This window comes from Saimiri boliviensis, chromosome 13 (genome assembly GCF_048565385.1).
Source record: "Saimiri boliviensis isolate mSaiBol1 chromosome 13, mSaiBol1.pri, whole genome shotgun sequence".
Lineage (NCBI taxonomy): Eukaryota > Metazoa > Chordata > Mammalia > Primates > Cebidae > Saimiri > Saimiri boliviensis.
This window is the reverse complement of record NC_133461.1, coordinates 254,561-266,784: the sequence shown is the minus strand read 5'-3', so window position 1 is coordinate 266,784 and position 12,224 is coordinate 254,561. Positions and strand designations below refer to the sequence as shown.

The 12,224-nt window shown below is 46.4% G+C and overlaps 1 protein-coding gene and 1 long non-coding RNA gene across 2 annotated transcripts in view; one reads left to right on the top strand and one right to left on the bottom strand.

Annotated features, from left to right (window-relative positions):
- The window catches only part of PARD6G (par-6 family cell polarity regulator gamma), an 87,834-nt gene that overhangs the window by 30,348 nt on the left and 45,262 nt on the right, over positions 1 to 12,224 (bottom strand). The window lies entirely within an intron of this gene.
- Positions 1 to 12,224, top strand: part of LOC120361654 (uncharacterized) — a 64,286-nt gene that overhangs the window by 39,219 nt on the left and 12,843 nt on the right. The window lies entirely within an intron of this gene.

Sequence of the window (12,224 nt, the reverse complement as noted above, 5' to 3'; positions counted from 1 at the left end):
TGCCTACGTGGTTGTCATTGACGGAAATGTTACGTGCTGCACGACCGTACTCAATATTAGAAGTGAGACGCCTTGGACACAGTAATATCCCTCTCATTTTATAGTATTTCTATCCCTCCTCAGTCTCTGCTACAGTTTAATTAGATACAAATTTATTTAATTATGTGACCCTTCTCAGGACCCATGGCTGGCCCCACCCTGGCCTCTCCTAAGGCCCTGGAGGTGGCCTTATCTCACTGTCTGCATCAGGGACTCAGATTCAAAGAGTGAACTTACATGGGTGTCTTGGGGAACAGAGACTTGGATCCCAGTGCAGGTGTCTCTTCCAACAAGAACACTTTCTTGAGGAGCACAGATGGTCCTGGGCACCTCCTCGGGGTGCCTTCCACCTGCAATTCCTGTCCTGGGCAGCAGCAGTTCTGATGGCCCAAAACCTGGCAGGACCCTCCAGTAATGAACAACAGAAAGAGACCCCTGCTGTGTCGCAGCCCACTAACCTGTGCAGGTGCCTGACCCAGACTGTGCCAGCACAACCACTGCAGCCCTCTTCAGATGCCCAGTTGACCAGAGGAAGGGTCTCTCCATTTCTCCACCTATTGCTCTTGAGTTTTTATGATGAAGGAAAAGAGAGGAAACATGGGCCCCTAATTTCCTACACAGATGCAGTGCAGAGTTCACGTGGCCTCTCAGGAGTCTGCGTCTCAGGAGATGGGCAGCTCCTTGGCCAGTTGCCCTGGCCTGGGATGGCTAGGGTATAGCAAGTGCCAGGCACTTGGGAGAAACCAGCCCATGGGATGACCTTGCGGGGAAGTCGAGCAGGTGCAATCCCTATCATTTCCCCATGTTCATGAGGGTGGTGTGGACTTGCTGGGGCATCTGAACACAAGAGTGACCTCAGGTGTGAGTGCGGACATTGGAAAAATAGTGCCCATCCCATCAGAGGCAGCAGGGCAGACGGTGCCCAGCCTGGGCTGCCTGTCACGCTCTGGGGCAGAGAACCCGGTTCTAGGGGCTGTCCACGTGTCACTTCCACCCCAGATCTGGATTCATGGCCTGGTTGTGATTCACCCTGTATTTATACAACACTACAGCAGTTAGCAAAGAGCACAACTGTAATTCAAACAACCAAAAATAACCATTGGCAGAAAAGCCCATATTTAGAGAAGACCTCCTTCAGCAATTCCCATGGCCAGCATTCAAGACCAAATTTTGCCAGCACATCAAACCAACGGTTTTCTTCTTTCTTTTCAAAGGATATCTCAGAAGCCCAACAAAGAAGAGGCCTGGGGCATGTCAGTGTGGTCCTCCTTGGACTGGCCACTGGTCCCTTCCTAACTCAACCAAGGGCCACCACCCTACCCCAGGTATGGGACCATATCTCTAGATGATAAGCTGGGTCCTACACAAACACAAAGTAAGCTCTTTCTAGCAGAGGACACCAGGCAATTGCTCCTGGGGCTCCTCAATAGGCCAGCCTGAAACACCAATGGGCAAAACACCCTTTTTCCTCCTAGTCTACCAAGAGGACTGCTAACTCCAGAGGTCGTGTCTTACCCACTAACATACACCACGTCAGAAGCCCACCAGGCCAGGCAGGTCACCGTAGCCCCACAGTCCTCTGTGTTGATCTCCCTGCCTGGCTCACAGACCCTTTAGACACAAACAGCTTCAAGCACGCCCCTGAGAGTCCCCCGTCAGTTGCTGGGGCTTTTCTTTCATCTCCAGATGAGACCATCCCTCTCCTTCCAGAGAGAAGGTCAAGCACCAAGCAGAACTCATCAGTTTTTAAACACCCAGATAGAGGCTCAAAGCTAAATCAAATACTATCAGAAGAATTTTTAAACAGCTAGCTTGAGATATCAGGTAGGATAGGATTTATCTACCAAAGAGGTCACTATCTTAAAGTGTACAGTTCGATGCTTTTTAGTATATTCAGGACTCTGCAACCCCCGCCTAATTCTGGAACATTTAATCACCTCAAAAAGAAACCCCAAACCCATTAGTCACTCCCCATCCTCACCTCATCCCAAGAATGCGACTTTCAATAGGTTCATAGATTATTCCAGAGTCTATTCACGCAACTTACAAGTGAAAGGGAACACAGATGCTTATTCTATCCTTTTATTGTACGGGTCGTGTATCATACACACCATTCTGCCCCATGTTTTCCACTTAATATCTTCAAGAGCCTGGATTTTAAAAAAGAAACAAGTCACCTTCTTGCCATTTCTCAGAAGCTGTCTACTATACCAGCAACAATCCAGGCTCATGTAGACAAACCCACAGGAGGCCAGGGGAGGGTCCTGAGGGCAGAGCCTCCTCGGACGGGCAAACTCTGGCAGGGCTGAGAGGGCTACTGTGTACATTGCTTCTCGTCCAGAGTTTGTTCCCAATAGGCACTCTGTAGTCCAAGGAGGCGTCCCTTTAGGCCTCCGACCTGTGGGCCTGATGTGCACAGGCCCATTATTCCACCCCTGACCACCTGAACACACAGCTGCTTCTCCACCCGTAAGTCCAACTGTGGGGAGAAGGCATGGAAGCAGGCCCAGACACAGATCCTGGTCAGTCATCTGATGGCCGTGTGGCTCTGAAAAGTCACACAGCCTCTCCAGGACTCATTTTTGTTCTATATAAAAAGGGCAGCCACCCCTACCTCCGAGAGGAGGTATTGAAGACCACAGACTTGAGGAGTGGAGGGCAGGTGGGCAGCTATTGGTATAAGGTGGGCTTAGGAGGCCTACGGAGAGAACTCCTCTGTGAGGCCTGCAGCCCTCGGAATTCTTTCTTGGTCTCCAGGCAATAAAACAAAATCACCGACCATGAGCAGGAAACAGAGCTCATTAAATCCCATCCTGCAACAACAGACCCAGAAGCTATTTGCCCAAATTCTCTGTGAAATGTGCAGGGTTTCTCCATCTCCCTCCACCTACAGCCCTGGGAACAGGGGACAGGCATTCTGGAGGCTCCATTATACTCCTCTCATCTAACCGTAAAACAACCATGGCAGCATCAGAGTGTAAGAATTCACTGGCTCCATAACACCAGGTAGGTGAGTATTTTAACAGTAACAAAGGGTAAAGCAGAAGTAACTTTAATTTCAGAAGTGCCTGGCAATAGGCAGGAAGGTCAGTGAAGGCTTATTCAAGGGCTTCGTCAGCATATCCCAGATATCTCTAGAGGATCCAGAGCTGAGCACCTGTTAACTTCAAACTGGCTACCTCCCTAGGACCTGCAGAAGAAAATGCTGGGGCAGCTCCCCGGCCACAGCCCAGGCCTGACAGAGCTGCACAAAGCGATGCCTTTGTAGAATTCTTATCTTTCTTTTTTTCCTCCTCTCTGTATGGTTCTTTGGGCTTTATCAATTCTGAGGAAAATCCCAGATTGTGACAGGGTCATTCCACTCTGAGTGCTGACCATAGCTCACCACCAGGAGCCCCCAGGTATGTCCCTGGGCAATGATATGGAGACATAAATTTTCTGCCACAGATGATAGGTTGCAGGCAGCTCAGACATAGGAATTCCTACTGGTTCTTTTATCTGCTCACAATAAATTTTCTTGAAAAATATTTTAACCATTTAGGCTTTGGTTTACAAGAAAACCAAGTCTACAAGGGCCTATGCCACAATTCAAATCTATTTGTCAGACACTTAAGTGGAAGCCTTGGACTCAGCCTAGCGTGGTGTTTGGTTCCTTACCTGTAAAGAAGAAAGCTAGTTTGGATGACATTTAAAATTCCTTCAATTTCGGATTCCTATGATTTTAACATAGCAGGAGACTCAGTGTTTATTAACTAAATGTGCTTAGACGTATACATGTGATAATAAGGGTAGCCAGAAAGAATCATTTGTTGGGAAAACTGTTTAGGTTAGAAAAGACTTGTTCCAAGGTAGGGATTATTTTCCTAGTGCTAACAAACCAGCCTCCAAAGCCAAATCTAAAATTGGTCAAAGGTATCTAACTCTATCGTGATGATTCTGAACATCAAAAACGTGCTTTTTTCATGTTTTCAATGTACAAGAAGGTCAGTGCTAACAACAGAAATAGTTTTCACTTGATTATTAAGGAGTCACTAAAAATCCTGGAGGTGTTGGGGTCAAAAGGCGGAGACTGCACACTCTCTACAAGACACGATATGATGGTGGCCCCTTTGTTCATTCCTGAGAAGCAAGAACATCAATGAACACTCTCCTTTGGTGGTCTCTGAGTCTGAGCCTGAGGTGGGACATACTGCAGGCAGAGGGGCCATATGGCCTCAGCTCCAGATCAAGGGGGCCTTGTTTAGCTGCCACTTGGGAGCAGATCTGTTTTGGAGCCCTTAGGTGAGGCATTCAACTGAATGCCAGCTCTAACTGAAGCCACTGCCCAGTGGGAGCCCAGGTGACAGGGGAGAGCAGATGCTACAGGGGGAGCCTAAAACTCCACAACTGCCGAGGCAGCCCCGGGGACCTGAGTGGGACTGTCACAACACACTGAAGGGTACACTGTACTTTGTAAGCCTCGCAGTGGCCCAGAACACCAAAGACAAGGTAGGACAGAGGGAAGAAGGGTAACAGTGACAGAAAAGCACACCTGGCCTGGAGATGAGGGTCAACCAGTCCCAAATCTCCACTGTTCACAGCTCCTCACAGTCCGCACACCGTGGGCAGGGCCCCTCCTGGCTTGCTGGCTGTGGTAGCTGGGCTGTCAGACCTCGCCTTGCTCCTGCGTGGAGGGTGGAGAGGTGTCTGCAGGGAAGCTGCTCTGCAGCAATGTCTGGCGGATGAAGCACCAACACGTCCGCGTCCTCCTGCCCCTGCTGCCAACATGCAAACACAGCACAGAGGACTGACATCTCGAGAGAGAACTCGCGGTCTAGTGCAGAAAGGCCCCAAGCAGACGGTGACTTAGGCCTCTGAGCTGTGCTCTTTCCTAAGGAAATTTAACTCAGAGACCCACCCAAGCCCAGGGGGCACAGCCCCTCCTCAGCACCAATGCCAGTGCCATGGAAGGCTTGCTCCTGACTCCCGACATCCTCCTCACCCAGGTCCTAGGAGCCTCTGGCCTGGGATGTGGTCAGTGCACAGTAGCTAGGAGCAGCAGCCAGGGGAGGAGGGTCAGCCTCACACCTGGCCTGGGGAAGGGTCCAGGAGCTCCCCAGAGACTTGACAACTCCATCAGCAAGGGAAAATTCTTTCATAAGTGATTTGCTTTTTGAAAAATTATGATCCCTCACCCTTTGATCTGAAATTTCTAGCAAGACTATAGATACATCAGTTATAAACATGCCCCAAAGACATTTTATAGAAATTTATACTTATAGGTACAGAGCTGTTTTCTGGAGTTTGATTTCAATGCAACAAAAAGACAAAATGCTTCAATAGGTACAGTTTCAGTTTGGGAAGGTTAAAACACTCTGGAGACAGATGGTGGTGACGTTTGTACAATGTTCCTAACGTACTTAATGCCCCTAAACTATATACCTAAAGATTGTTAAAATAGTACAATCGACATTACAAGTATTTTACCAGTACAAAAAGTAAGGCATTCACCTCTGATACTGGTTAACATCTTGGTGTTGACACTCTCCTCCACCACAGCCACCCCCACCCCCTAAGAAGTGGCTCCGAGTGGGATGCTGAGGAGTGCTGGCAGGAAGGTGGGAATGCCCAGCACCCCAGCCCTACAAACCACCACAGAGGAGTAAACGGCTCCAGCTCCAATGGCACCTCTCACTCCCAACTCTGTGTATGTGTCGAGTGTTACAAAAACAGTCGGGGTTTCTGGGAGCCTGGGTACAGGTGGGATGTGCTGCACGTGGTGACCTCCAGGCTGAATCATTTTCCAACAGGAGAGGATGGAAAGTACAGAGATACGGGGCAAAAACAGGAAAAGAAACTGCTGTGCAAGAGGAAATCCAAATCTTGCTTACGTTTCTGGAAAAGAAAAAAGTTCACAGTGGAAATTTTTATGTCTCTGGACTCCAAACTCATATCATTTCGAAATGATATAGGCATATCATTTCTAAAATGAGCTACTTTTCATTAACGCACTACTGAATAGGGATCCTCCGGGCCGCAGAAAAACAACATGGGCTTAGTCTGACAGTGCCAGTAAATCAATCCTTGGTTCTGAGCACCGGCAAGCGAAATGTGAATTCATCATTGTGAGATGCATGCCTGTCACTGCCTCTGCATCCTCTACATAAAGGTGCCCAATGAGCCCTAACTCATGGGTATGTGAACTATATTCACCATGTCTGACCTTTCCTGAAGCATCAGAGTCATCACGTGTAAAAGGGGGAAACTTACACAACTGGTTACTTGTGAGAGTCACATGGTAATGTTTAAAATCCTTGGTTAACAGTAAAACACTAACTGTTTCTGAGAACACGCTAACTGTTCTCAGGCAGATGTTCATCACCCTCAAGGTGCATGAGCCTTGGACCTTCGCCTCCCCGATAATCTTAGTTCTGTGGGGTAGGGGTGAGCTCTGGCCTTTGCATATTTCATAACCCTGGTTCAAAATGCTGGTGCAGGAGGACCCTATGCCACATGGGGAATTATTTCTAAGGATTTCTGAAGTAAAAATGGTAACAGAGGTGAATTCTAGGAAGTAAAGGATGTTAACTCGATGAGAGACAGACGTAACTGAGCGGGGAAATGATACCCGTGGGGACAGAGAAACCCATGAGGTGTCAGCATGAGGAGACCAGGGGCTCATGTTAGCCCCTCCGAGGGGCTGCTGTGCCACAGTGGAGACGTGACTAGAGGTGCCCCTCCTGGGCTCACTGCTAGAGAACAGCAGCACTGCTCTTGGGTATCACTGTGCGGCCGGGGAATAAAACAGCAGGAGGAGGAGGGGCAGGAAACCAGCACTGCCAGCCAGAGTCCCAGCATGGACTACCAGTCACTTGGGCTCAAGATGATCACTGGCCTAATATGAAAAGAAAGCCCCAACCTGTGCCTCCATGCTTGGCCTCATTTCCATCACACTGTAGCCACACAAATGTGTTAATCATCACACAAGACACTCTGACATGACAGAAACAATGACATGGCCATTTTTATCACACAACACTCTGTTCAAGGGAGAGGTACGATTTGCTCACGGCAGCATCTTCTTTGCTAAACTTGAACTCTGCAGACCTACAGCTCCTCACCCACGAGGCCGAGCTGAGCGTCCATGAATACAAAATGCCAGGTGCTTGGAGCAGGTGGGAATCCCTATTCTCAGGGCAGGTGGCCATCCATCTGGCCCTGCTCAGTGCTGTTCTGGCAGGAAAGCAGCCTTCCCCGGCACCCCAGGCCAGACCCTTGCCGGCCTTCAATGCAGCATTCGAGAGGAAAAATTCAAAGAGCATGAGTTCCATACAATAAGAGTCTTCAAATATGTATTTTTTTTCTTTTCTGGCTGGGTGCAGTGGCTCACGCCTATAATCTCAGCACTTTGGGAGGCCAAGGTGGGTGGATCACCTGAGGTCAGGAGTTGCAGCCTGGCTGAAATGGTGAAACCCCATCTCTACTTAAAATATAAAACAATTAGCAGGGCGTGGTAGTGCGTGCCTGTAATCCCAGCTACTCGGGAGGCTCAGGCAGGAGAATCGCTTGAACTCGGAAGGTGGCCACGTCAGTGACCCGAGATGCCACCGCTGTGCTCCAGCCTGGGTGACTGAGTGAGAGTGCATCTCTTAGAAAAAAAATGAAATTTTTTTTAAGTAAAAAAGAACCAATTCAAATGTTACCCCAGAGCCCTACAGAAGAGTGGTCCCCTGGCAATATATATTTTAGTTCAAAATACTCATACCTTTTAACCCAGCAAGAACATTTCTACTAGTTTTCCCTAAAGAGAGAATCTGACAAGTATATTAAAATACACAACACAGTTTATAATAAAATTATAACAATTTAATTAACAATTAATAAGGACTTGGTTGTATTTTGTTAGTCATGTAACTGATATATCCATCATAAAAGGGTGATGTATGTCTACTTGCATCTACTAAAAGACAAAAAATATGGTGCTAGATTAAAAATAATTGCTATGCCTCCAAGAAAATCACATTACACAGGAAAAGAAAATTGCTACACCTTGTATATTATGACCCTGTTTATGTAAAACTACACCCAACTAACCGCATCTATAGTGAGAGGCCTAGAATGATTTTACCAAAATGCTAACAGTCATTGCCTCAGAGTTGTATGATTATTTCCATGTCATCTGAATCTTGTTTTACAAATGTTTTAAACGGAAAAGCTTTTTTTTAAAAACAACAAAGTTTTATGAAGAATTTAATGTCAGGATAGGCTTATAATATGTTAGCTCTTTAAAAGTAATCCAAATTATAAATACATTACGAGTTTAACTGTTAAGAAAAGTAAAAAAATAACAGGTTCCAATTCCGTCAATATACACTCTCACCATTTACATACAAGGTGTTTTGCTTGGATTTCTGAAGATACAAGTCAGTCATCTGCTTCCCTCAGTGTTCCCATGGGCTCAACTGGAAGAGAATCAAGGCAAAGAGCAGGTTGGCTGCTCCCGACAGCGCCTGCAGAGCCTGGCTTCATGTGGGCGCCCTGGAGGACAACCCTGGATTCTTCTGGAGGGGGTGCCTCTGGCTCTGTTTCTTTTTGACAAGCTACATCAGCACATTTTCTCCTCCTTTAACACACTCCTACTCTAGCGTGAACGCGGCTGCAGGAATTTTATTTTCTCCATGTTCCCACGGTGGAGTGGGAGACTTTTTTCTTTTATTGAAAAAGAAAGAAAATCCTCCAAACACACAAACTTCCAGGAATCTGTGGCAATTAAAGCAGAAAACGTGTTTCATGGAAAAGCTCCTCTACAAGACAGCAAAGCCCACATTTTATGTCTGTTCCCATAAGCACAGGGACACAGTGAGGCTAATTCAGCAGAAATATACCTCTCCCCTGACCCCAAGACACACAACCTCAAACCCTTAGGTGGTGTCTGAGGAAAGAGACTGTACCAGACGTGAAATGCAGAAATTGAATTCTGATGGCTTAACTGAGGGCTTCCTGATAAGCAGTGAACCCTCAATTTAAAAACCAAACATACTTCTAGCTACTTACCTAGGAATCCAAGAAAAACAATTATAAGCAGGATTTATATGCTTGATACTTGAAAATCCTGCCAGTGTCCACAACGAGATTCTCAATCATTCTATGTTTTACTTTGAAGAACACCCCTTAATTACTTTTCTGGTAACTCACTTAAGTGAAATCACAGCATAATACACTCCATCAGGCAACTTCTGATAAATCGAAAAGTTTACAACTGTGTTCTCTTCATTCTAGGAACCCAAAAGAATGCCCAGAACGTCAAGAACAGTTACCAGGTACATGCAAATGTGCAACATTTACATTATCTTTAAAAGTAAGGAGCTCAGAGTAGCTGTGCTAAACATCTTTCACTGTAATTAAAACTTCACATTTCAGAAGGAGCTGCTAGCCTTCACCACACACCCTACCAAGTCCTGGGCTGAGCCTGGAGGTCAGTAACCAGACCACAGGGAATGCTGGCATTTGCAGAGTTTATTTGATGGATAAGCAGTGAAGTTACTGTTTGTACTTCCTGTTTATCCTGCTAAACATAGAAAGAGATGCTCCAAGCATCAACTTGGTTCTGCATTCTCTGGCAAGGGCCAGCTTCCCAAAACATTTCTGAACCCTTGGGGAGGCAGGGGAACAGAAAAGTGGGTCCTTAACACACACTGTTTGCAACCTATATATGCAGACTCAAGCGCAGACCCTCTCATCGCAGCCAATCCATTCTGGTAACTCTGTTCTGATTACTTAAATGGGCACGGTGATACAGAGAAGGGCAATGTCAGCTGTCGTTTGTCGCAGGGAAAAGCCCACGACTTTTCACAGTCCCTGGGCAGACGCAGCAGAAGCCTAGTCAATGCCGAAGAAAGGCAGCGAAGGCCAAAGCCCTATTGCCCCCAAATGCCACGTGGCCATCGAAGAACGTTCTGTTCATCCCAGGAGGATGGAAGCCAAGTCACGCCTGGCCTGTCGTCTCAGTCCCCCATGCAGCCTCTCTACAAGTGGGGCTCTCAACCTGGTATAAGCCAAGAGCCCTTTAGCAATCTGATGATGCTTGGGAACCCCTTTCTCAAAATGACATTCTTAAATGCATAAAGTGACACACAGGGGATCATAAAGGAAATTATTTTGAAGACAAGATCACAATCGTAAAGTAAATGTGTGGCACATTACTTTATGTGCATTCTTATTCATGCATTAAATAACAGTGTGTACCATTGTTTTTAAATAATGATTACTGCAAATTATATTTAGGATATCAGAATGCAACTACCACAGAATATGAAAATATCTGTGATTTCTATTGGTAACAAAGTGACAGGCCCAGCTAATCCCACTGAGCTGGGCTGTGTGCATTCCCAGTGAGGACAGGGAGGTAGCTGAGGATGTCACGCTCCTGCCCCCACCGGGGACACTCGTTATGCCTGGAGCCCTCTCAGAGAAGCACAGGAAGTTTCCTATTACGGGGGAAGAGACGATTTTTAAAGTTTTGAACAAACATGTTTATTACAACGTCAAAGTAGTCACACATGGAGGATGGGAGAACTTTGGAAATTAACGGCTGGAGACAAACCGAGAAAACATCATCCAGGGCTATGGCTCAGATCCAGGGGTCTCTCAGCAGCCTGTCCCCCCTGGTCAGGCAGATAGTCCTTTCTATTTTTGACAGCTTTATCGAGATATAATTCATATATACTTCCCCCATTTGAAGTTTAATTCAACAACTGTTGGCATCTTTACACAAATCTCTAAGCTCTAGAACATTTCTATCACCCCAAAAAGAAACCCCACCCCTCCCAATTCTCCCAACCTCTCAGCCCCTGGCAACCATGAATCTATGGATTTGCCTATTCTGGACTTCGCACATGACAGAGGATTCTTGCAACACGTGGCAGTTTGTTCTCTAAACTCGACACAGTCAATGAATTACCGAGCATGGAACCATTGCTTCCGGGGGAAATACAGGGTTAGGTTCCTGTGAGCCTCTGGCCACAACATTTTCATCAATACACAATCCTTGAATAATGAGAATCTACTTCTCTCACTAAGCATAAAGTTTCTGAGGTTCATCCATCTGTAGCATGTTGCAGTGCATCATTTTATGGCTCAATAATATTCCACTGAATGACTAATACACACACGTGCACACACAAGCATGCACACACTTTGTTCACCAGCTGATGGATGCGTGGGTTGTTCCCGCCTTGTGAATATTGTGAATAATGTTGCCATAAACATTTGTGTACTTTTTCTGCGGCTGTATTTTTCTATGTGCTACTATTTTGGTGAAGGGTTTTTACACCTACATTCATAAAGGAATGCTGTCCTGTAGTTTATCACTATGTCTTTGTATGGTTGGAGGAAGAGATTATTTTAAGCAACAGATTAATGTTATTTTTTGAGATGGAGTCTTGCTCTGTCACCAAGCTGGAGGGCAGTGGTGCAATCTCAGCTCACTGCAACCTCTGCCTCCCAGGTTCAAGCGATCCTCCTGCCTCAACCTCACAAGTAGCTGGAACTACAGGCGCATGCCACTACATCTGGCTAATTTTTTTATTTTTTAGTAGAGATGGGGTTTCACTATGCTGGCCAGGCTTGTCTCGAGTTCCTGACCTCAAGTGATCCACCTGCCTCGGCCTCCCAAAGTGCCGGGATTACAGGCATGAGCCATCATGCCCTTCTTAGCAACAGATTACTTTTTTAAAACATAGTTGTGGGTTTATTTCAACATGTTAGAAGATTACTGACATTTTTCCTTTGTGACAGTAAATTCCCTCTTAAAATATATTTAGATAAAATATGTCTATGTACAGAAAGTTATTAAGCAAATGACAGAGTAGGTACGGTTGCAACAGAATCATGAAAATAGCACAACACTGACTGACCCCTCAACATGCCTGCTGCAGTAAAAAGGCTGTGGGATTGAGTGTTGCCTCTCAGGGGACCTCAGCTCTGTCCCAAACACACAGATTACTAAACACCCACACAGATTACTATGCCAGGAGGGCGCCTGACTGTGCACCGGATACAACTGCCCCTGACCGCCACCTGGAATGTCGTCATCCTTACAGTCAAATCCACTGAGGATAGTGAGAGGCAGCTCAGATTTTCCCAAAGACAGGACTGAGGGGCCAGTGATGTATAGGCAGGACCAGCTAAGGGCTTGTCATCAGCAG